Raw genomic sequence first — 25315 nt, 5'->3', positions numbered from 1 at the left:
CAGCAGGGTCTTGGTACATGACCTGCACTATGGTAATACACATAATAATCAGCCATTTATTTAGCATCTGCTATTGCCCAGCAGTGTGGCATGCCCCAGCAAAGGCAGAGGCTTTCTGAGGGGCAGGGACGGCTCCAGGCACCAGTACACCAAGCGTGTGCCTGGGGCGGCAAGCCACAGGGGGGGCTCTGCCGGTCGCCGTGAGGGCGGCAGGCAGGTTGCCTTCGGTGGCATGCCTGCAGAATGTCTACTGGTCCCATGGCTTTGGCGGACCTCCTGCAGGCATGCAACCAAATCCACGGGACCAGGGACCTCCCGCAGGCAAGCCGCCGAAGGCAGCCTGCCTGCCATGCTTGGGGCGGCAAAATACCTAGAGCCGCCCCTGCTGTGGGGTCACTGTTCTCGCTTATAGTGCTGCTCCCCGAGCTAGGACCAACCTCCTGTCTCTGTTCCTCCAAAGGGACCAGCTGGGAATGGTCAGGAAAGGTCACTAACCCCAGCCTGAAGATCAGTTCCCAAACGTAAACATTTGGCTTAGAGACTGAAATCAGCCTTTACACTGAGGGAGAGGGAACAGAAGGGAAGATTTTAAATACATGCTTTGCTATTTCAGTTATTTTGAATGCAAATACCAACTCCCCTGCCAGCTGAGCTGGAAAAGCCCACACTGCTAGTCTGCAATGGGATCCCTCCGGCAAGTTCCCAATTCGGGAGGGGCATTTTAGCCCAACCCCCAAATCTGCCTGGCTCAGAAGTCCCCGATGTGGGTGGCCATGCTGAGAGGAACCATTTCCACAATCACAGTTTTGATTCTTCCTTTAATCTGATCCCAACTGCAGGCCATGAGTCATTTGTACTACAGACAGGTGTGCCCTTTACCGGATCTCGGTGGATCCCTGGGGCAGATTCATTGGATAATTCTATTGGAGGCTAGAGACACCTGATAGATGATCAATGAGATGGGAGCAAAATTGTGAATGAGTCAGAAGAGCCCCAGGAAAGTGTATGTGATGATAAAGGCCACTGACCCCAGCTGGCTCTGTTACCTAGACACTGGCAGTGATGTTTAGAAACATGCTTAGAAATACAAAGCCCAGTTCTGAAGGGGGCGGGAAAAAAAAAGTGAGTGCAAAACGGCATTGTATGGACAAACTCCCTGATGCCTGAGCAGTCATCTGCACATACATAATCTTGTTGCTCATGCAGGGTGTGTCTGGCCTTTTGCACACACATTTTTGCACATGGCCCTCCAGCTGCCAGATTTAACCATCTACAAGGACAACCCTGTGCTCTGCAAACTGTAACATGCACCAGCCTGGTGGGAACATGGAGAACAAGAGCCCTCCCTCACTCCAATCAAAGAGCTAGGGACAGAGTCGACCAAGATAAGGGGAAGAATCAACAGGTCACTTACAACCATCTCTAAGACCTTCTGCTGATGTGCTTATAACATCCAAGATAAGAATGGCTATACTGGGTCACACCAATGGTTCAGCTAGCCCATTGTCCTGTCTCTGATAGTGACTAGTGCTAGGTGCTTCGGGCAGTGTCAGAGGTTTAGGGACATCCATAGCATGGGGGTTGCATCCCTGATCATCTTGGCTAACAGCTGTTGATGGCCCCATCCTCCATGAACTTACCTAATTCTTTTTTTTAACACAGTTAAGACTTTTGGCCTTCACAGCATCCCCTGGTAATGAGTTCCACAGGTTGACTGTGCCTTGTATGAAGAAATACTTCCTTTTGTTTGTTTGAAACCTGCTGCCTGTTAATTTCATCAGGTGATCCTCAGTTTGTGTGTTATGTGAAGGGGTAAATAACACCTCCCTATTCACTTTCTCCATACCAGTCATAATTTTATAGACCTCTATCCCAGTGCTTAATTAGGCACCTCTGGGCTTGGCAGTTCAGAGCCCCAGCACATCTGGGCTTGCTGCATCAGTTATGAATGTAAAAAAATTGCTTGAGCCCCAGCACCTCTTTCATTACAACTTAAGCACTGCTCTATCATATCCCCTCTCAGTTATCTCTTTTCCAAGCTGAGCAGTCCCAGTCTTTTTAATCTCTCCTCACATGGAAGTGGACAGTATTGGAACTGCATTCCAACTCCACCGCGCCACAGTTAAATCTCTCCTTCTCAACAGCCTGAATTGGATTGGGGGCGCATTACTGTGTCCCAGAAAGTCTTGTCTACACACCTCTCTCCCTTCGCTCCTCTAGTTCAGCCACTCTGCTTCGAAAAGCCCAGACTGTGTTTTGGAGGGCCAAGAGCTGCTTGCACCCTATTCACATGTACCCTGCCTGCCCACACTCTGTTCCTGTCTGCAACGGTGCCTATAATGGCTACTCACTATTCATTAACCCTTTATAAACAGGACCATCTGTCCTACAAAGAACATGCCTGCTGCCCCAGTGAATGGCTCTGAGCAGTGGTTGCTTAACACAGAGCTGGGAGCCAGGGCATCTCTGCTCCAGCGTGGGCTCTGACTCTGGGCCCTCTGGGACCTTGAGCAGTGTTCTCCAACAGGGTTCTCAGCAGGTCAGATTTTAGGTGCCCAGCCTGAGACACCTTCATAGGCCTGACAAGTCAGAGATGAGGAGCAGTTGCTGCACCCTCAGGCTCAGCCCTCTACAGGCTGCCCCTGCCCTATGCCAGGCACCCAGTTTCAGCGCCCACTTCTGGACGTGCTGGTAAAAGGCCTTCCCCAGGCTGTGAGCTGCGATGCCCCTCTGACAATGGGCTGTAGCTGCTGGGCGCCGGGGTCGGCTTTAGGAAGTGCAGGGCCTAATTCAAACATTTTCCGCAGGGCCCCGGCAGGGATAACTAAAAAAAAAAACACATGCTAAAAAAAGCCTTTCATTTCTTAGCAACCGGTTCCCTATAAAAAGTTCTGATTTAAGGGATGTGCCACAGTATGTATTTTTTGTACCAAGAGGGCTACCATACATCGTATTTTCCTCCCGGATGGCGATTTAAGAACCAAAAAGCCTGACGTGTCTGGGAAAATACAGATGTATGTTAACCCTACCTAAAGTTCTTTTTTAAAAAGTTGGGCCCGAACTAGAAATGAGCTCCAATTCACGTGTGAGTCCCCACTGCTTCCTGGGGGTGTGCTAGGGTGACCAGATGTCCCGATTTTATAGGAACAGTCCTGATTTTTGGGTCTTTTTCTTATATAGGATCCTACTATCCCCCACCCCCTGTCCCGATTTTTCACACTTGCTGTCTGGTCACCCTAGCCCAGTGTGCAGTGTGGGTCCCAGTCGCTCCCTGCCCCCCTCATTGAAGCAGGTGTGCAGGGTTACTGCCCTGGGAACGGCAGGGCACCAGTGGACATAGGGCTGGCTGGAGGCAGGGCAGGGGCTGACTGGAGGTAGGGTCAGGCTGCAGGCAAGGCAAGGGGTGCGGGGCTGGCTGGAGACAGGGGTGTGTGGGGTGGGGTGGGCTGGCTGGCTTCAGGCAGGGCCACACGGGGGTGCAGCATGGATTGGCAGGGCTGGAGACAAAGGAGTGTGGGACTGGCTAGCTTCAGGCAGGGGGGTGCAGCAGGGGTTGGCTGGAGACGGCTGGAGGTGCGGGGTTGGTGTGGGCAGGGGCTGGTGCGGGGCTGGCTGGAGACGGGCTGGCTGCAGACAGGAAATGTGCAGGCAGTGCGGGGGGTGTGCGGCTGGTGCGGGCAGGGGGTGCAGGTACAGGGGGTGGGGGGGTATGGTGAGTGCCCCCTCCTCCTTCCTCCCCTACCTGGGTACAGCAGTAGCTCAGGGGCTATTTAAAGGGCCCAGGGCTCCCCTGCTTCTACTGCCCTGGCCCTTTAAATAGCTGAGGGAGCCCTGGGGAAGCGGTGGGGCTCCGGTGGCTATTTAAAAGGCCGGGGCGGTAGAAGCAGGGGAGCCCTGGGCCCTTTAAATAGCCCCCAGAGCCCCGCAGCCCTATTCCAGGGCTCCAGCAGTGGGGCTCTGGTGGCAATTTAAAGGGCCTGGAGCTCCAGCCCCTGCTGGGAGCCCCAGGCCCTTTAAATTGCCCCCTAGGGAAGCCAGGCCACCCCGGTACAGCACACCGGCTCTTGCCCGTACGCCATACTGGGGCGGGGCCCTCTTAGGGGTAGGGCCCGATTCAGAAGAATTGGTTGAATTGGCCTAAAGCCAGCCCTGCTGGGCGCCGTGCTTTCATCCCTCTGTTTGACCTCCCTCAACACTTCTTTTTGGCTATAACCCACCCTACCCCCACACCTGAAACAGTCGGGGTTGTGTCTTCTTCCCAGAGGGCAGGGAAAGCCAACCCCAGCCCCTGTTGCAGAGGGACCCCAGTCCCCACAGCTGACTGCCAAGGTCTCTCACCTAGGGCTAGGGGCTGTGCCCTCTGGGGAGAAGCTTTGGCCAGAGCTGCTGCTCTCCTGCCTGACCTTCCAGAAACAACATGGGTCAAAGCTGTCTGTTCCCCTAGCTGCCCCCAGCCGATTGCACCCCCGCCACCGCCGCACAGCCACCAGACAGCCCATTCTCAGAACACAACTCCAGCTGTCAGGGGCCACTTTGACTGGCCTCCCTGCACATGCCGTAACCTAGCTGGGCTCACACAAACAGATCGCCGTGAACAGCTTCCCTGTTGGAGGGACCACCCAGAGAGCTGGCAGCCTCCCCTGTTTACCCCACCGGGATGAGGACACACTGCTCAGAGCCAGGCTAACAGAAGGCCAGCAGGAGGGCAGCCTCTCCTGACAGCAGCAGCCACTGAGAGCCCCCAACCTCACACTGGGCGGTTCAGGGCCCTCTAGCCCACCGTGACCCTGCATGACTCTCCAGTGTCCGTGGGGCCCATGGGAACCAGGCTGGAAGGAATGGAGGCACGAGACATGTAGGCTGGTTTCTTTGGTGCCCGAAGAGGACTGGACTGATGGCCCTGACACCACAGGATGCTGGGGGCGCGTGCGGGGGGGGAGGTGCTGGCAGGGGCTGAGGATGGACCAGGACAGCAGAAAAGCAGGTGGAACTCGGCCTGCAAGAAGAGGAAGGGAAAGAACCTGAGAAACCACAGCACCCAGGGAGCTGGAGTCGAGAAGGGCCCATGCTGGGTTCTCAGCCTCTCCTTAGCACTTCCATTCCTGGCTCTCAGAATGCCTCCCACGCACGAGGGGTTAACCCTCCAGTGGCTATGCCAACAATGATCTCCCTGAGCGGGCACATCCTATCATTCCCCCACTCAGCTCTGCCCCCACACAGGCTCTTCACTCTTCAAAGCACTTTCCTGAGAACAACTTCGGCTGCTCGGCAATTTCCTCCACAGCCCTTCCTGCAAGGCTTCGGCTCCCCGCAGGGAGGCTGCCTGCACACTGTGCCCTACCTCGCTCGGAGGAGCAGAGCAGGGGGTAAGATGCTGCCATCTCCTTGCAGTCTGACTTCACAATGGCTCCTGCACAGTGCCAAGGTCAGTCAAGCCCCGTCTGCCTCGATGGCACACAAGCCGGGCTTCCTTCAGCACTGCAGGGGCCTCCCAGCATGGTGCGTTCCTGGCTCATCCCCGGGCTTGCAGAGCCTGCATGAGTACACGCTGTAGCAGTGGCTGGCCCTGCAGCTCAGGGGCTGTTGGCATGAGCATGGCAGCCGGACACAGCCGGTCACACCCACTGACTGAGGCCTATTGTACTGCCAGAGGGGATAATGCCGGGCCGCCACCACTGTCCACCCTCTCCTCACAACTCCCCACCTGGGCAGCCAGCTGGACCCTGTCTGTGCCTCAGTACCCTCCCGTCTGCCGCCCTGCAGCCTGCACGTGGGGTGCCCAAAGCAGTGGTGCAGGCCCTGCAGCCAGCTGTGCACAGGAGAGAGCTGCCAGCTGAGCTCGCTTGATCAGCTCCTCGCACCCGTGGGTGACGCTGTAAATCTGCTGTCATGCGCTTCACCCCGGCACACTATAACCTGCAGGGGTTTGGTGCCACTGCACCAGGCTGAGGGGGAGCAATGGAGGGAGAGCAACTGGCAAGGAGAGGGGCAGGACAAGTGAGAAAACACTGCAGGTAAAACCAGGCAGGAGACAACACCCTGACATCATCCAGCATGAGCCTTCTTCAGAGGAGACCTACAGCCAAGACCCTGGTCTCTAATGATACCATGGTGCTGTCCTTGGGAATGGGGAGGTTAGCTCCATCATCTGGCCAGATTCAGATTCAGGCTCTGACAGTCCCCTGCACTCCCGGTCTGGACCTGCCACACATCAGAGAGAAAGGTGATGCTTCCTGGGGACCCCAGGGCTGTGGGGCACCTCGCCAGCACCTGCCCTTGTCTGTGCCTGCTGGGGGGGAGTCATCACCCTGACACCACCAGCCTCTGGCACAAGTGCTGCCTGCTGGGCCTCACTGGCCTTACTCTCTGCACAGGTAGCAATAGGCACACGCCAGCCTCCAGCATCCCACTGGAGTGCCCAGCCCACACAGAACTCACTGATTTTCTACTCCTTTGGGTACAGTACACCCCAGTATCCCCACTCCCCTTAGCACACAACACTTAGACACACCTCTAGCAAAACAAGCCTGAGATTTTTATCAAAGAGCAAATGAGAGTAAGTGAGAATGTTGGAAACAAAGTTACATATAAACAAAATCATAACACGCTTTCTACAGCATAAACTTAACTCATGTCCTCCATGGCTGCTCAGTGTGGTGCTCTGTCCCCCTCTAGTGGCAGCTCGACCAGATAATGATTGATGAACCTGCTACAGCATTAGGTAAGAGAGATGTGTCTTGTGGCTCTTGTAGTAGCGGTGCAGGCATTAAGCTGCCCAGGTACCAGGTTTGATCCTGGCTACTGCCACCTGGGGGCTGTCAGAATTACACACAGGGGGTGTTTCTTTCTTTTCTCCACTTAGACTCTGTGCTGGGAGGTGAAGCACTGCCTCTCAGAGGTGCCCAGGGATGGCGTGTAATTGTCCCAGGTTACTGGGTGGGGGCTCAAGCTGGTTTTGTGTTGTATTGTTGAAAAGGAACCCCTACATACTGAACCCGACCCTTGTCACTGCTGACTCCACCTGGCAGAAGGGTTATACTCACAAGACTCTACTCTGTCTCCTACAGGATACTTTACCCAAGTCCTTTTCCCAGCAATTTCCAGCCAGGAAGGTTGAGATCCCCATTTCATAAGATCAAGCCCACTGGTGGCTTGCCTTCACAGACTGAAGGATACCTGGGGTTTCATATGTACCCTAGAAAGACAAGACCAGATGTCACAGAGTGTGGGGGAGTCCGGCCCTGCACCCCTCTTCCTGGGACCCACGGTGACTCTTGGTCAGCCAGTAAAACAGAAGGTTTATTGGACAACAGGAACACAGGTTACAGCAGAGCTTGCAGGCAAAGTCAGGACCCCTCCATCGAGTCCTTCTGGGCTTTCAGGGTGCTTGGATCCTAGCTAGGATACCCTGAATTCTGCCCACACAGTCCCAAGCCCAAACTCAAAAACTGCTTCCCTCCTGCCACTCCCTTCCTTTGTCCTCCTTCCCAGGCAAAGGTGTTGACCTTTCCCCTCCCTTACCTAGCTTAGGTTACAGGCTCCGGTATCGTCCATCCCCTAAAGTCGTCCCCTGCTCTCCCATTCCCCACACAGACAGCCCCTACTCTATCACACCAGACCACTGAGCTTCACCTGAAAATTAGATTCTTCCTCCACTACCTCTTGCTGGTCAACTGTGCCTGTTCATTTCCTTCTGAAGTCACTTCAAGCTCTTCATTAGCATGTAACTCAGCATGCAAATAGACTGCCCCAATACACAAAGGTCCACAGGGAGAAAGGTGTCTCCCATTTCCTATCTGGAGAGGTTTGTCTCAAAGCATGCTGCCTTCGAGTGCTCTGCCTTTAACTACAAGGCCTAGAGAACATAATGTCCAGCATACATATAGAACCCCTCATGTATTCGCATATAGATGTCTCACAATGGTTATGATGATCAGTGTGACACAAGCTTTCAGCAGAGACCTTGCACGTTCCTTCTGGTGAACTCAAGCAGGGCTTTGGAGCTGTGCTCCACTCCAGCTCCAGGCAAAAACCTGCAGCTTCACTGCTCTGGAGCTGCTTCATGCTCCAGCTCTGCTACAAAGCCCTGAACCCGAGGGTATCCCTGTATCCCCCTGTGCCCTCTCCCAGTTGGCACCAAGAGGTCCTTGTGTCCCAAGCAGCAGTTTCCAACACAGAGGTGGGAGCATTTTGGTGGGAGATGTTGTTGGTAGCCCTTGTGATGAAAGGTGCTCACCAAAAGTGTTATTGGGAGTAAATGAAGATATGGAGCACACCCCCAAGAAGGTGCAGCTTGCTCATCTCAGCCCAAAGGGAACTGTAACACCGAAGTCCTGGCACAACTGGAGACCCCTGGAATGTCCCATTTGGCCTCACTGAAATGCCCATGTTTCCTGTGCCTACGAAATGCACCACTGAGGAGATGCTGCAGGCCATCAGTGCCTGTGCTAATGCCTCTAGACCTCCAGCCTGAGCAATCACCTCATGCAACTTCTCTCTTACTACCAATCCCGGGGAAGCCGGGTGTATATAGGAAGAGCTGTATGACTCCAACTCTGGCCAGAGCTGGCTGTTGTGTGCTGCCATGGTGGATCAGGATCTGACTGATTTTCTTTCAATACGTTATGTCTGGATCATGTCCAGCCGCCTCTGAGCTGCAGACAGGTGCAGCCCTTCCTGCCCAGCAGAGATGCACACCACCCCGCCTCTCAGAGCAACACAGATTGGGAACAAACAAGTTCAGATCCGAGGGATGTGGCAGTCTGCCTGTGCCAGTACTGAGCCTGCCATTCATGGCCAGGAGAAGGCAACTGATGGGATCTTTGGCCTCCTTAAAGGCCACTGGATACAGCAGGTCCTCTTGTGACTGTACATCCTTGGAATGGACATGCCAGGCAGTCACAGACTGAGGGTAAAGCCTGGGATACATCTTTTCAAATCCCAGCTCCTGGTTCAGAAGGAAAGTTCAGGGTCAGGAGGTTCCTATCAGCATGGAACTGCCAACTCCTGTTGGAGGACAAGGCAGCAGCACAGGGGACGCCTGGAGATCTGAGAGCATAGTTCAAAGTTCAACCAGTCCCGGTCATTGCAACCACCGGATAACTTGGTGCTACTGAAGTCTGGTGGGAGGATTCCCCTGATTGGAGTGTTAAAATCAATGGTTACAACCTATTTAGGAAGGATCGAGAGCAAAAGGGATGGGGGAAGGGCACTCTGTCAAAAACGGCATTACAGTACCTGTTTCTGAGTACCTGACAACTCAGAAGAAAAGGATCCTGAATGCTTATGGGTCAATGTCCTACCAGAGAAATCACAAGATGGGGTATTGGTTGGCATCTGCTACAGACCAAATCACACTAAGGAACTGGCTTCACATTCATTCAGTCATAAAACAGAGAAAACATAAATCCTCACTGAAGGAGTTTGCAGATGACACAAAAATCAAGGGTTTGGTAGATAATGAAGAGGACAGGTCGCTGATAGAGAGCGATGCAGCTAGCTTGGAAAACTGAGTGGAAGCAACAATATGTGTTTTAATACAGCTAAATGTAAATATGTACCACTGGGAACAAAGGATGTTGGCCATACTTACAGAGTGGGGGACTCTATCCTGGGAAGCCAGGATTAAAAAAGATTTTGGGGAGGGTGTGGGTGGGAATGGATAATCAGCTGCACATGAGCTCCCAGAGAGATGCTGTGGCCGAAAGAGTAAATGAGCTCCTGGGATGCATAAACAGGGGAATCTCAAGTAGGAGCTGAGAAGTTATTTTACCTCTATCTTTGGCACTGATGCAACCACTGTTGGAATCCTGTGTTCAGTTTTGGGGCCCACACTTCAAGAAGGATGGTGATAAATTGGAGAGGGGTCAGCCAAGAGCCACAAGAACAACTACAGAATTAGGCTTTACAGTGAAAGACTCAAGGAGCTCAATATATTTCACATAACAAAGAGAAGGTTAAGGGGAGACGTCTGTAAGAGTCTGTAAGTACCTACATGGGGAACAAATATTTAATAATGGGCTCTTCAGTCTAGCAGAGAAAGGTTTAACTTGATCCAATGGCTGGAAGTTGAAGCTACATAAATTCAGACTGGAAATAAGGCATAAATGTGATCACATTTCTCCCTTCTGGCCTGGGAATCTATGAGTCAGACCAGCTGTTCCTCTGGCACTAATAGCTATGTATACTGCACCCTCTAGTGGCCTCCCTTCCCCACATCAGTGTCAGGCACAATTGGCTGGCCCAGGACCAGCTCCGTGTGTTGGCCCAGGGCTGGCTCCAGGCACCAGCATTCCAAGCCTGTGTTGGGGCGGCAATTTTCAAGGGGCGGCAGTCCCTGTTGTTTTGCCCCCAGCAGCGCGCGCTGAATTGCTGCCATGGACAGCGGGGGCAGTCCATGTGACCTTAGGGCGGCACATGCATTTCCGCGGTGGCAGCAATTCCAGAGCAGTGTCTATATTTAGCTGTCCGCCGTGGCTTCAGCTAAACATAGAAGCTGCCGTCCAATTGCCGCTGCCGCGGAAATGCGCCTGATGCCCTAAGGGCACACGGACTGCCCCCGCAGCCCGAGGCGGCAATTCGGTGCATTGCTTGGGGCAGTGAAAACTGTAGAGCTGGTCCTGGTTGGCACTAGCAGCAGCAAGGCAGTGCATGCTGGGGCAGCGTGTAGAGTTGCTGGGCACTCACACACAGGCTGCGTCCTGGACTGTGCATTAGTGTAGGGTCATTCACCTCCTCAGACTGGGCTGCCTACTGTTGCTGGTCTAGGTGTGTGGCATGCAAGAGAAATAGCAGAGGGGCACAGAGGATTGGGCTTAGCACCAAGTCTTTTCTCACAAAGACGTTACCCAAGTGGGAGTCTAGAGCAGTGACTCCTAATTTACACCAGTGTCACTAAGAGGGGATGAGGCTGGTGGGAAGGCCTGGGAGTGGCAGGGCGAACATTGGCCAGGCAGACAAAGGGATAGATAATAAGACAGAAAATATCAACCCCACTATATAAACCCATGTTATGCCCACACCTTGAATACTGCATGCAGTTCTGGTCATGCCATCTCAAAAAAGGTATGTTAGAATTGGAAAAGGTGCAGAAAAGGACAACAAATATGCTCAGGGGTATGGATCAGCTTCCACAGGAGGAGAGATTAAAGAGACCCTGACTGTTCAGCTTAGAAAAGAGATGATTAAGAAGGTTATGACAGAGGTCCATAAAATTATGACTGGTGTGGAGAAAATGAACAAGGAAGTGTTCTTTACCCCTTCATATAATACAAGAACCAAGGCTCACCCAAGGGAATTTACAGGCAGCAGGTTTAAAACAAACCAAAGGAAGTGTTTCTTCACACAACGCACAGTCAACCTGTGGAACTTGCTGGCAGTGGATATTGTGAGGGTCAAAAGTATAACTGGGTTGAAAAAAGAATTAGTTAATCCATGGAGGATATATCTATCAATCGCTATTAGCCAGGATGGGAAGGGATGCAACCTCATGTTCTGGATGTCCCTAAACCTCTGACTTCTAGAAGCTGGGACAGGGGATGGATCATTCAATAATTACCCTGGTGTGTTCACTCCCCATGAAGTGCCTGGCATTAGCCACTGTCAGAAGGCAGGACACTGGGCTAGATGGACCATTGGTATGACCCATTCTCAAGTTCTTAGACAGCAAGTGATCAGCTGGAGAGAACAGTAGTTTTGTTTCACCCTTGCTCATTGGCTCCCGTGGGTCTTCTCTCTAGACCAGGCCTTTCCTCCCAGGAGATTTGTGCTTCTCCAGAAGATTACGCAGCCTCTTATGCCCTGAGTTGCACCCCTGGGGGGTGAAGAGTCCCCCTGCCCAGATAAGCAGCACCAATCCTGAGGCATGGCCTTAGGGTACGTCAACACTACGGGATTATTCCGATTTTACATAACCGGTTTTATAAAACAGATTGTATAAAGTTGAGTGCACGCGGCCACACTAAGCACATTAATTCGACGGTGTGCGTCCATGGTCCGAGGCTAGCGTCAATTTCTGGAGCGTTGCGCTGTGGGTAGCTATCCCGTAGCTATCCCATAGTTCCCGCAATCTCTCCCGCGCCTTGGAATTCTGGGTTGAGAGCCCAGTGCCTGATGGGGCAAAAATCATTGTCGCGGGTGGTTCTGGGTACAGCCTCACCCCTCCCTTCGCGAAAGCAGCAGATAACCATTTCGCGCCTTTTTTCCTGGGTGAACTGTGCAAACGCCATAGCACAGCAAGCATGGACCCTGCTCAGATCAATACCACAATAGTGGACGTTGTAAACACCTCACGCATTCTCGTGCAGTCTATGCTGAACCGGGACCTGCAAAGCCAGGCGAAGAGGAGGCAGCTGCTACAGCAGCACAGCGACGAGAGTGATGAGGACACGGACACAGAATTATCTCAAACGGCCGGCCCCTGCACTTTGGAGATCCTGCCGGGAATGGGGCAGGTTCTAGCCACTGAACGCTGATTTTGGGCCCGGGAAACAAGCACAGACTGGTGGGACCGCATAGTTTTGCAGGTGTCGGACAATTCCCAGTGGCTGCGAAACTTTCACATGCATAAGGGCACTTTCTTTGAACTTTGTGACTTGCTTTTCCCTGCCCTGAAACGCCATAATACCAAGATGAGAGCAGCCCTCATGGTGGAGAAGTGAGTGGCAATAGCCCTCTGGAAGCTTGCAACGCCAGACAGCTACCGGTCAGTCGGGAATCAATTTGGAGTGGGAAAATCTACTGTGGGGGCTGCTGTGATGCAAGTAGCCAAAGCAATCATTAAGCTGCTGCTACGAAAGGTTGTGACTCTGGGAAACGTGCAGGCCATAGTGGATGGCTTTGCTGCAATGGGATTCCCTAACTGTGGGAGGGCGATAGATGGAACCCATATCCCTGTCTTGGCACCGGAGCACCAGGGCACCCAGTACATAAACCGCAAGGGGTACTTAAGGAAATAAAGTCTCTATCGTTTAAAAATTATGTATTCATTATTAAGAAGTAATTATAAAAAGAGGCAGAGAACTGACAAGGTATCCCGGGTGTGGTTTGGGAAGAGGATAGGAGGGAAGGAAAAGGCCATTAAATACATTTCAATGTAATGACAACCTTTTGGTTGGACTGTCCACTGGGGTGGAGTGGGTGGGTGCACGAAGCCTTCCCCCACGTGTTCTTACACATCTGAGTGAGGAAGATATGGAACATGGTGAGTGGTGAGGGTGGTTACACAGGGGCTGCAGCGGCACTCTGTGACCCCGCTGCTCTTCCTGAAGATCCACCAGATGTCGGAGGATATCAGTTTGATCACGCAGCAGCTCCAGTGTTGCATCCTGCCACTGCTGATCTTCCTGCCTACACCTCTGATCTTCCTGTCGCCACCTCTCATCTCGAGCGTCTCTCCTATCTTCACGTTCGTCCCTCCTATCCTCACGTTGGTCCCTCCTGTCCTCACGTTCACTGGCTTCTTTCCTGTACTTTGCTACCACGTCCTTCCACTTATTCAGATGAGCTCTTTCATTGCGGGTTACTTCCATGATTTCAGAGAACATTTCGTCTCGCGTCTTCTTTTTCCTCCGCCTTATCTGAGACAGCCTTCGGGATGGAGTAGGGAGGCTTGAAAAATGTGCAGCTGCATGAGGGAGGGAAAAAAGGGAGAGAAGTATTTAAAAAGATACATTTTACAGAACAATGATTAAACTCTTTCACAGTGAACAACACTATTCACCTTACATAGCACATGTGATTTCACTACAAGGTCTCATTTTGCATCTTAATATTGAGTGCCTGCGGCTCTGGTGTTACAGATCTCACAGATGCAGGTCCGGGCATCAGAATTCAGCTTGCATGCGGCCATGGTAAGCCATTGTCTTTCGGCTTCTCCAGCCTTCAGATACACAGTGCCCTTTGATGCTTCTTTCCTGTTAACATGCAGCAGCAGAAGCCAACCCCCCCATCCAATTCTCTAGGATGATTGCTTTACCCCTCCCCCCACCACATGGCTGGTATCATGGAAGATCACTGCTAATCACCCCCCTTTCCGCCCCACACTGCGTGGCTGGTAGCTGGGACGATTCCTGCTGGCCAAATGCAAAAAAGCTTAGTGCTATCCTTCCTCCCCTCCCCCTGCTTGGCTACGTGCAAGGAAGGATTTCTTTTAAGCAACAGCCCAGTAGGAAAATGCCCATCTCTGTCCCCTTAATTAAATTCCTGAATTTCAGCCAGGTTACCATGAACGATATCACTCTGCTGAGCATAACAGAGCGAGATAAAGAACGGATGTTTCTTGAATGCTAGCAATCACTGGGACCATACGCAGCTATGCTTTGTCATGCAATGATACCCGATTACTTGCTACATGCATTGCGTGGTAAAGTGTCCTACCATGGTGGACAGAACAAGGCTGCCTTTCCCAGAAACCTTCTGCAAAGGCTTTTGGAGTACCTCCAGGAGCGCTTCATGGAGATGTCCCTGGAGGATTTCCGCTCCATCCCCAGACATGTTAACAAACTTTTCCAGTAATTTTACTGGCCGTGAATGCATCCCAAGCCCTCATGGCAAATCAATCATTAAAAAACGCTTGCTTTTAAACTATGTTTTATATTTACAAAGGTACACTCACCAGAGGTCGCTTCCATGGCTTCACTGTCTGGGCTAGTGGCTTGGGAGGGCTGGGAGGGTAATTCTGTCTGAGTCACAAAAGCTCCTGGCTGTTGGGGCTAACAGAGTGCTGTGTGCGCTCTGCAAGGTCGTCCTCCTCTTCCTCCTCCTCCTCCTCCTCTTCCCCCTCCGCAGAATCCTCAGCCATGGTTGAGATTACAACCCCCATCTCGGAATCCACGGACAGGGGTGGGGTAGTGGTGGCGCAGCCCCCTAAAATTGCATGCAGCTCAGCGTAGAAGCAGCATGTTTTCGGCCCTGACCCGGACCTTCCGTTTGCTGCTTTGGTTTTCTGGTAGGCTTGTCTGAGCTCCTTAACTTTCACTCTGCACTGCACTGAGTCCCTGGTGTGGCCTTTGTCCATCATAGCATTGGAAATGTTTTCAAATATTTTTTCATTTCGTCTTTTGGAACGGAGTTCTGTTAGCACTGAATCCTCTCCCCATATAGCGATCAGATCCAGTACCTCCCGTGCGGTCCATGCTGGAGCTCTTTTTCTATTCTCAGGAGACTGCATTGCTACCTGTGCTGATGCACTCTGCGTGGTCACCTGTGCTGATCACAGCTCCACGCTGGCCAAACAGGAAATGAAATTCAAAAGTTTGCAGGGCTTTTCCTGTATACCTGGCCAGTGCATCCGAGTTCAGATTGCTGTCCAGAGCAGTCACAGTGGTGCACTGTGGGATACCGCCCGGAGGCCAATACTGTCGATTTGTGGCCACACTAACCCTAATCTGATATGGTAATATCGATTTCAGCGCTACTCCTCTCGTCGGGGAGGAGTACAGAAACTGATGTAAAGAGCCCTTTATAAAGGGCCTCGTAGTGTGGACGGGTGTGGTGTTAAATCGGTTTAACGCTGCTAAAATCAGTTTAAACGCATAGTGTAGACCAGGCCTTAGCTAATGGGAATACGTCCTGCCTTCTGTGCTAAGTAAGTCTAGCTTGGCCTCCCCCACAAACCAAGCATTGTCAAGGTATGTGTGTGCATCTAACAGCCCTGTTCCCCAAGCCAGTACTCTCCTGTGCCTGCCTCGCATCCATCCATCATGCCCTCCACAGGAGACAGGCCAGCGAATGCCAAGGAATGGAACTGTCCCCATAACAGAACAGCTGGTGCCAAAGAGCTGCACTTCAGATCCTCTCCTGTAGGTGGCAGCAGCTGATCACATTCCTGGCAGTGTGTCACTGGGTGCGATGGGGCCACACTGGACCAGGCCAGCTGCAGCCCTAGGGTCTGTCTCTGCCCAGCCTGGAGTTCAGAGGGGTCAGACTGGGGATCTGGGCTTGAGCTCTTTACAGAGTGGGGCTGACTGGGGGTGGTCTGAAATAGAATATCAGGGTTGGAAGGGACCTCAGGAAATCATCTAGTCCAACTCCTGGCTCAAAGCAGGACCAATCCCCAATTAAATCATCCAACAGATTTTTGCCCCATACCCCTAAATGGCCCCCTTAAGGATTGAACTCACAACCCTGGGCTTAGCTGGCCAATGCTCAAACCACTGAGCTATCCCTCCCCCCAATGATAAGCAAGCCTCCCTGGTGAAGTGCGAGCAAAGCCCACAGCAGGACATGTGACCAATGTGATGTGCAGGCACAGCACCCACTCCACAGCCAGCAAAGCTGGTCAGTGACAGAAATGGCTGCCCGTACGAGGGTCCTGCCATGTTCCATTTCCTAGCCCGGGAGCAAGAACCCTAAGCACCCAGTTTGGACATAGTCTCCAAACCCCCACCAAGCAGCACTTCCACTTCAACAGAGCAGGAGACTCCCTTTTCCCACCTGAGCCAGAGACCACCCCTCCCACAGCTGGGACAGCTGACAGCCAAACGCCCCCACACCCCAGCAGGCAGGTGCCTGTGTCACCAAACATGCAGCAGACACAGATTGGCATCTGACTGGCACTCAGCAACACACAATCAGTGACTGCTGGCAGCATGTGCCTGGAGGTCAGTGTGATGGGGTACTTCACACGTCACCACCACCCGGCTACTGACAGGGGTTTGAGTGTCCCCACATTTCAGGGGAGGTGGTCACAGGGGGATGGAGCTGACATGGGGGTGGCTGGGGGAAACTGTTCCTGGGATCTCAGGGACCCTCCCTAACTCTGCTAGGGGCAGACTCACCACAGGACTGGCACTGAGGACAGCACCGACACAGAAGGGAGGTAGCTGGCACCTTCACTCCTGTGGGCCTGCCGAGTGCGGCTCCTCTGGTCCGGTTCCCTGCATTGAACTGTCCCGCTGGCAGACAGCCTCCCTGCAGTGCCACCAGCGAGCAGAGGTGCCAGCTGGGAGGTGCAATGCCAGGCTGAGCCCAGCAAGGAGCCAGCAGGACAGAGGAGACTGAGACAGACGTCTCTGCAGAGTCTCTCTCTTGTACCCTCGGCCAGCACTCGTGTGCTGCCGATGACACTTCAGGGAACTGAACTGGAAGCTGGCAGCTCTCCCTCAGGATTGTGATACAGGACTGGGGACTCAGCTGCCACTCTCCTGCCCTGGACTCACTCTGCATGGACCCATCTCCCGCAGAGGGACACTCAGGCTAAGGGTATTTTCCAAGGTGGGGCCATAGGGGCTGATACTCACCCTGCAGCGCTTTATGCGCTGGGTGGTGCCAGCTGGTATTAGACCCTGGGGGGAGCATACCTAGTTTGCACAATGCCCCAGCTGCCCACCTGCCTTGCCCGGGGTGTGTGGGGGGGTGCGGTTTCCTGCACTGAGAGCTGCAGCCCAGCTGGGAGCTAAGCTGTCCCAGCTCTGGCATCAGATGCCTGCTGTGGAGAGGCAGTTGGGGGCAGGCTTAGATTCACCCCTTCCCAGCCAGACCCTGTACAGGGCTCACACGGAGCCTCTGTTTACTGACTGTTCAAGGAGACAGCAGCTTCTCTTTGGTATGGTGCCAGGCAAGTTACTATGGAGCTGCAAGACACCCTGACACTACCGCATGGGCCTTCCTACTCCCACATCTCTGGCTAAGGGGGGAAGCACCAGAGTGAAGGAGGAGGGCAGCAGCAGCAGGACCGGTGACAAATCCCCAGTGATGACTGAGCTGAGCACTGGATAGTCTCCTGGCCCACTGTCCTGGCCCCAAGAGCTCAGCCTTGCCTGGGGTGGGGTGAGGAATATCTGGCAAACAAACCCTCCCCGCGCCATCGGCCTGATCCAATTGCATGGCAGATGTTCGCTAGCACAGGCAGGCAGATTTCACACACCGGGAGCTGCCAGCTCCCATTCTCCCTTTGCGCTGGGGCTCTAATCACAGGCATCTGCCTGTAACCCTGCAGCAGCCTTGGTCCCAGCGCTGCGCAGCCGAGAGCAGGGAACTAGACACTCTGTTGCACATGGCCTGGGAAGGCTCCAAGCCATGTTACAATAAACGCCGGCTGCACATTAGCAGCACAGCAAGCCCAGCTCCAACCCATCTCATGCCATTTGCTCCAGGCCAAGGACAGACCAGCCCAGCCAGACATTTCAATAGACTTCAGTAACATGCAACATTTCCCAGGCAAAGAGGAAGGCTAAAGCCCACTGGGTGCCCCTCCTGAGCTTCCCCTGCTGGACCCACAACATGCTCGCCTGAGCTGTGCCTCACGCATATTGTCCAACCCTCGGGCTGCTGGTGCACACAGCGCCAGGTATACTAGTGGTGCTGTACACATGATGCCCGCCATGCCCATCACGCAGTGCTGGCCATGCATGTGTCATGGTCACACGTGCCTTTGCACAACCAACTGGACCTAATGCATGAGACAGCTGCTCCTCAGCCACATTTACAAAGGCACTGGTGTAAGCGGGCACAGGTCTATGGGGCTGGGCTGATTTACGTCAGCAGGAGACTTGGCCCCAGGAGTGCGAGTTAACCATCCAGTCTATCTGTACGGGCTGGGGATACGTGATCAGGCCTGGGTCCAGCTGCCAGCCCTAGGGCGGGGGAACACAAGTCCTTCGTCTGACCTCCCCCAGGGAACAAAGAAGTGGGCTGTGCCACCCCAGTTCAGACCTGGAAGCCACCACACACAGCATGGGAGCATGCACGCACACTGCTTCAGACACTGGCTCATTGAGTCCAGAATCCTGGTTCCATTGGAGGGAAGGGGTAACTACCTCAGTAAAGATTCCTTGCTGATCCCTGCTGCAATCACTCTGCTACCCTGAAGCATGAGATTTGTTCAGCTACCAAAGCCATGACTACTCGCACCATTATCCAGTCCCTTTTCAAAGCCAGCTGAGAGGAAATAGAGTCGCTCCAGTGGAGTCCTTTGACTTGATTCCCCCTGCAGCAGTGAGTTCCACAGCTCTGACTACTACCCCTGCATAAAACGGCACTTCCTTTGATCTAGTCTAAGCGTTGTCACGGAGTCCCCGGGCGATGCTCTGGAACTGCTCCCCACCAAGCCAGTCAGGACTTTGGGGAGGTTCCTCTCCCTTGGAGCAGACTTGTTCAGGGCAAGAAGCTCACACATCTTCACCTCCTGGGTCTCTCCTTGGAGCATTCAGCATCCTCTGCCCCTCCGTGCGCTTCCCACAGCGAGTCCGCCCCAGCGGGGTCCTGGGGAAACCACAGGGTCCTGCATCCCCACTTTGCAGTCAGACGTGACTCTCAGCCAGCCAGTAAAACAGAGGTTTATTCTATGACAGCAACAGGGTCTAAAACAGAGCTTGTAGATATAGCGAACTGGACTCTTCGGCCGGGTCCATTCTGGGGGGCAGTGAGCCAGTCCCCCACGTCTGCACTTCACTCCTTGTCCCCAGCCAGCTCCAGACTAACAACCCCCTCCAGCCCCTCCTCTCTGCTCAGTTCCTTTCCCGGGACAGGAGGTCACCTGACCTCTTTGTCTCCAACACCTTCAGCTGGCACCTTTGCGGAGAAGGGGCCCAGGCCATCAGTTGCTAGGAGACAGGGCCGGCTCCAGGCCCCAGCGCGCCTAGCACGTGCTTAGGGCGGCATGCCACGGGGGGCACTCTGCCAGTTGCTGGGAGGGCGGCAGGCGGCTCCGGTGGACCTCCCGCAGGCGTGCCACGGGAGGCGTGCCCGGAGCCATGGGACCAGCGGACCCTCCGCAGGGACGCCTGCGAGAGGTCCACCGGAGCTGCGGGACCGGCAAGCGGCAGAACGCCCCCCCTCCGCGGCGTGCCGCCATGCTTGGGGTGGTGAAATGGCTAGAGCCAGCCCTGTTAGGGGACAGAGTGCCAGGCATTTAGGTGCACTAGCCCCTTCCTCTGCAGCAATCACACACCCTTATTCCACCACCTAGATATTAAGAACTGCATAGGGGACACTGAAGCACCAACACAGTATTCAGAGACAACATTAAGAACATTCCCAGTTCGTCACAAGCGTCCCCACCATTCATTTCATCCTACATCCTCTTGTTCTCATGGGCAGGGGATGACAGGGAGGAGATCCTGAGCAGCATTTGTTCCGCCAACTCATAACACTGAAACCCCCTTGATCTCCCCTGCATTGCCAAGCAACCTTGAATTCTCCCTATCTCCTCCTGATTGCTAAATAACTCCAGCCTGGAGGCTGGACCAGCCCTCTGGCCCTTCTCAGTCTCAGCAATCCCGCATATTTCTTAAGCTGAGGTGCCTCACAACGGACACAATGCTGAGGCAACCCATGGTTTGCTATCTAGGCATGGAACAGAGTGCTGGGCATTATCCATGTCCCTGGCCCAAATAGCCCAGCCCTTGGGGACAGCCTCTCAGACCTCCAGGATTCTCCCTGAGATCCGAGTATGGCAGGGTAGTGTGGCGAGTCACTGACACATGGAGTGACACCGGCGCATCAGGACCTGGCTCCGTGAATCCCTTCCAAATGCACACTAAACCAACCTAACTGCTTGTCCATGCTGCATTAGGCTCAGTCCCACATGTTCAGCCTGATCCTTCTGCTACTTGGAGAGGCGCTGGCTCCCGGCCGCTAGCAAGGAGAAGCTTCCTGCTCAGAGAGGGAGGGTCCTTCCAGCCCAAATAGGAAACACACCAGACTCAGCTTCCCCAGGACCCAACTAGGTGGGAGCCTGGGAGCAGCCATGGGGCAGGTGCCTATTTGCTACACACAGCTACTCAGTCCTATGGCATTGGCCTTGGGCCATGGCATCTGCCTGCAGGTGCTGCCCTTTCTGCAGCCCCAGGGCAGCATATTGCCAGGGACAACATCACCTGCCCTTTCCCTAGCACCTGTCACCCCACAGGACCCCAAAGCACTCCTAGAGGGACTGGGATTAAGGCATGCACCGCTGAAATACAGCTGCCTCTGGAGCACCACACAGCAGCTGTTCAGCAGCGCACAATAACACGGCACCAGTTTGAGACTGTACTTAGCTGATGCTGCAGCAGACTTTAGGGGGACAGAACATAATAACAAGTGCTGGGGTTTGTCAAGGACAAACAGCCCCAGCTCTTGTGCAAGTATCCCGGGATCTTTAATGATCATGGGCAGACAGGTCCTTGATTCAACCTCTTTATGCCCGGCATCGCTTGCAGCACAGCACCCCAAGAACCAGGGTGAGGCAGCACCAATGTGGAGAAATGCCCCGTCGGATACCCACCCCACTGCCTGTCCTTAGACACGAACTGGGCCCAAACCCCACCTAGCTGGTGAGATCTGACCCCGCCAGCATGAAGTGAGAGTTGTGATGCGTTAGGGGCACCTGGCTTCACCCAAAGCAACCTCTCCCCATCCGCCTGCCTGCGAGGAAGAGCTGCCACTGCTCTGTGTGGGGCCTGTCCCAGCTCCAGTCCCAGTCATAGCAGGGTCCGTGGGAGCCACCCCACTGCAGTTGCTCCCAATGGCTGCAAGTGCAGCTGAGCTGAGGTAGGAGCTCCCCCCAACACAAGACTGCCTGGCCCCTCCTGCAGGGTGGCCTTTGTCACTGAAAACAAGCACCAGGGAAATACAGGGAGAATGTGAAGAACCCTGGAGCTGGGCTGGTGTAGGGGACCATTGCTGTCCAGAGAGCTCGAGGGACAGCGTGCGCAGCATTGTGTCCGAGACACAGGCGGCCAGTCAGTACCTGCCCCCTGTGTGTGCCCCCAGCCTCTCCTGGACTCAGGAGCGGTGCCAGGGTTTTTGGCGCCCTAGGCGGGGGTCCTTCCGCGCTCCCAGTTGGCAGCAATTTGGCGGCAGGGGGTCCTTCCGTGCTCCCGGTCTTTGGGGCACTTCAGTGGCGGGTCCTAGGTCGCCTAAATGGAAGCGCCGGCCCGTCCCGGACTGCAGTGTGCACAGGTGCAAGGGGAGCCATCAAGACAAAAGGGGAACAAAGCTTGCGCATACACAATACCCAGCACCCCATGGAGTACACAACTCCGTACTCACCCAGCAAAGAACTCCTCCACTCTGCACCTCTGTGCACACAACCTCACACCTTCCGGTACACACACACACATACACACACTTTGCTTCTCCCACTCCCTTATGCACACAGAGCCACAGACACGCGGGGCCAGGAGGCACTTTGACAAGTCCTCAAGTCCAGCCCCCCTGCATTAAGGACATAGTGACCCTACCTAGTGCCACACAAATATCTGCACATGAGGGACACAGAACAGGGGCCGCCACAACTCTCCCCTCCCAGACTTCAATGCTGGGAGAATATCCCATCCTGTTGCATGAACACAGGAGGTGTGTGTGTGTTTGCGCCATGAGTGTGCGGAACCTGCATTTAGTTCATAAATCAGGACGATGACTTTGGCACAGCTCCATTACATTCGTTGTGCTGGATGCCTCTGGCTGGGCACCTTTTCCCCCTGAGCATGCTGGACAGACACACACACTTCTGTACTTCTCCCGGCAGCCGGGTCTGACACTCATTTGCAAAGACAATCCCAGGTGCAGAGAGGGGAGAAGAACTGCCCATCAGTGGCTATTACAGAAACCCTTTCCGCTTCCTAGGGTGGGGAATAACATGTGCTTGGGTCATTTGCTAACCTGTTACCATTTATCAATTATGGAAACTCAGCCTTTGGCCTCCTGCCATCGCTGGTCATGTCCCAGCAGGGTACACCCCCACTGACCTGCTGCAGTGTTCTCTTGATTTCAGTATCCCCCTAGGGAGGCTCCAGCAGTCTTGCTCTCCTGGTTCCAGGGCAGTTGGCACACTGCAGATGCGTTCACCCTCAACCCTGCTAGCGTCGTTAAAGCAATTCAGTATTTTGATGCCTCATGGAGTTGTGAGACCGGCAACTGTGTTGCTGGGTTAAAGGAGGGAATTAGCTCATTCCTGCTCGTGGCTCTGTTCCACCTTCGTTAGATTGTTCAAGTTCCTCAGAGTCACCAGGCTGCTGAGGGGCCGCTCTGCTCACGCTCACCAGAGCACAGGGGACTCTCATCTGGCACCGCAAAGCAACAGACCGGGTTTGTACCTACAACAGGCGCTTGGGTTAAAGCCTCTTGGCAATCAGCACATACACACAGAGACATCTGCACACAAACACACACACACAGATCTGCACGCTCATGCATGCGCTTGCACACACACACAACTGCCCCTGTGCTTGCACACACACAAGGACCCACATATTCACTTGCACACCCAGATCTACACACACAAACACACACACATACAGACCCGCACATGTGCTTGCACATACACAGAGATCTGCACACAAACACAAGTACCTTTAGTCCAGGATCCACCTGAGCACACATGGCCAGTCTGCTCCCCTGACACGTGCATCCCAGGCTGGCCAGGCAGCGAGCCTGGTAGATCTATGCAGACCAGTGTTCTGTCATCCCATGTGCTGTGTCTTGACTCAACCAGGTCTCCAGTGGCCAGGCTGCTCTGTCTGACAACCGCCTATTCAGTACCCACGGAGCCTCTCCGGAGGAGGGGACCCAACCCCGACAAACACATGCGAGAAGAAAAGCCTATTCTTCTGGAGCACATACTCACCCCCATTCAGCGTGTTGCTGCTAGCAGAGCCTGACAGCCAACTCCTGCTTAATCCCCACTTTGTGCCGCTAGCCAATGCTCTCTGTATGCACGTCCAAGCTGGGCTTGCTGCCTGGCGCAGGGCCAGTGGGTGTACTGTGCTTGGTACTCTGTGGAGAGATGCCCCTTGCTTCAGGACACTGGTAAATAGAGTCAGGTCAGAGTCCTGAAGGTTTAAATTGAGTCATTATTAACTCTTCCCTCTGGGAGCAGGGTCCCGATGCAGCACAGCCCTTAGTTACACTCAGAGCTCCCACCACTGCAGTCTCTCTGGAGACATCCTCCTGCCGGAGGCCTGTCTCTGGTGCAATTGGTGGGCACATCACTCCCTGGACCGCTGCTCCTGCAGCTGGTAGGGCTGCAGCTCATCCCCGGAGGGTGATTCAAGCCTCCTCTGGACTCACTGGTATGGCTCCACGTTTCCCCGGTGGTGCTGTGCTCGGAGCGGGGCCTGGTGCCTGGGGCTTTACAAGCAGCACAAGAGGGGCCTGCCCCAGAGGGCCCTGTGGCAAAAGAGACAAGTGTCCGCTGGGCTGGGAGGTGTGGGGAAGGACAGTGCAGGTCACAACGGGCGAGTCAATGAGACCGACAGTTTCACCAGATGCTGGGGGATACTGTCTCCTGGTGCCACCCCAAACTGCGTCCAGGCTGTAGCACCCCCGGGTGGGCTGAGCTGGCCCCAGATGGGAGAGTCTCTGGCTCTCTTGCTGGCTCCCTCAGAGAGGCCAAGGCCAGGAGGGCCCATTGTGATCCTGCTGCCCTTGTAATCCCCTTGAGCAGATCTTGCAGAAAGATAGCCGAGCTGGACAGAACATCATCGCCGCTCTTGGGTATATTGTTCCCACAGCTAATTATGCCCCTGACCCCAGGTTCCAGCCTTGGCCCTGTCTGCCACTGGGGAGACAGGCACAAGCAGCACAGCGAGCTGGTGACTGCAGTGCCTGGTCTAGCATAGAATCATAGAATAACAGGGTTTGAAGGGACCTCAGGAGGTCATCTAGTTCAACCCCCTGCTCAAAGCAGGACCAATTCCCAACTAAATCATCCCAGACATGGCTTTGTCAAGCCTGACCTTAAAAACCTCTCAGGAAGGAGATTCCACCACCTCCCTAGGTAACCCATTCCAGTGCTTCACCACCCTCCTAGTGAAAAAGTTTTTCCTAATATCCAACCTAAATCTCCCCCACTGCAACTTGAGACCATTACTCCTTGCTCTACCAGTAAGACCAGTCAGGGGGAGGGATAGCTCAGTGGTTTGAGCATTGGCCTGCTAAACCCAGGGTTGTGAGTTCAGCCCCTGAGGGGGCAATTTAGGGATTAGTCCCCCTTTGAGCAGCAGGTTGGACTAGATGATCTCCTGAGGTCCCTTCCAACCCTAATAATCTATGATTCTAGGTCCATCCTCTTTGGAATTCCCTTTCAGGTAGTTGAAAGCAGCTATCAGATCCTTCTCTTCTGCAGACTGAACATTCCCAGTTCCCTCAGCCTCTCCTCATAAGTCATGTGCTCCAGCCCCCTAATCATTTCTGTTGCCCTCCGCTGGACTCTTTCCAATTTTTCCACATCCTTCTTGTAGTGTGGGACCCAAAACTGGACACAGTACTCCAGATGAGGCCTCACCAATGTCGAATAGAGGGGAATGATCACATCCCTCGATCTGCTGACAATGCCCCTACTTATACAGCTCAAAATGCCATTAGCCTTCTTGGCAACAAGGGCACACTG

At 53.9% G+C, this 25315-nt stretch overlaps 1 long non-coding RNA gene across 1 annotated transcript in view; it reads right to left on the bottom strand.

Annotated features, from left to right (window-relative positions):
• LOC115657298 overlaps positions 1–25315 on the bottom strand; it is a 168628-nt gene that overhangs the window by 107258 nt on the left and 36055 nt on the right. The window lies entirely within an intron of this gene.

This window comes from Gopherus evgoodei, chromosome 9, assembly GCF_007399415.2.
Source record: "Gopherus evgoodei ecotype Sinaloan lineage chromosome 9, rGopEvg1_v1.p, whole genome shotgun sequence".
NCBI lineage: Eukaryota > Metazoa > Chordata > Testudines > Testudinidae > Gopherus > Gopherus evgoodei.
The sequence above is the reverse complement of the archived record's forward strand: the minus strand, read 5'-3'. Positions and strand labels throughout refer to the sequence as shown.